Below are 554 nucleotides of genomic sequence, written 5' to 3' on the forward strand. Positions count from 1 at the left end.
CAGAGACCGCGCCGTAACCTTTGTCGCTCGTGGCGCGAGGTCCGGTGTGGAGTTCTCTGCGAACTTCCGGTATCATGACCACCCTCGTGCAAGTCCCTCAGTGCCTTGGCCTGGTGCACTTGCAATCACGCCGTAGCGTGTAAGGCGGAGGAAGCTTCTCCACAGGTCGTATAGGCACGCTGGCCAGTCGAGTACCTACAGACCCGGGAGGGGAGGCACGGTTCTCCCTGCCCGTTGGAGGCGGTATTAGGACACAACTGCATCGCAACTGACCGCTCCACCGGGGGGACCCTTGTAACCCCCTAGCTGCCCCACCATCGAGGGTGGTGAGGGAGAAGGATCCAGCAAATCAGTTTCCGGCAGTAAAAAGGTGCCGTCCACGACCTGTTGAGCTCCTCATCCTGTGGAGCTCCTCATGCCCCTCCGGGAAGAAAGGCACCGAGGCGGGGCGCTGAGAACCAGCGCGGACCACCCCGAGAACCAATCATGCAACCTTGAGGGCTAGGGACAGTCTTCACTCGAGCCCTACCCCTACAGCGGCCCGGGAAAGCATA

Source organism: Sinocyclocheilus grahami, unplaced genomic scaffold, assembly GCF_001515645.1.
Source record: "Sinocyclocheilus grahami isolate Dianchi unplaced genomic scaffold, SAMN03320097.WGS_v1.1 scaffold2517.1, whole genome shotgun sequence".
NCBI lineage: Eukaryota > Metazoa > Chordata > Actinopteri > Cypriniformes > Cyprinidae > Sinocyclocheilus > Sinocyclocheilus grahami.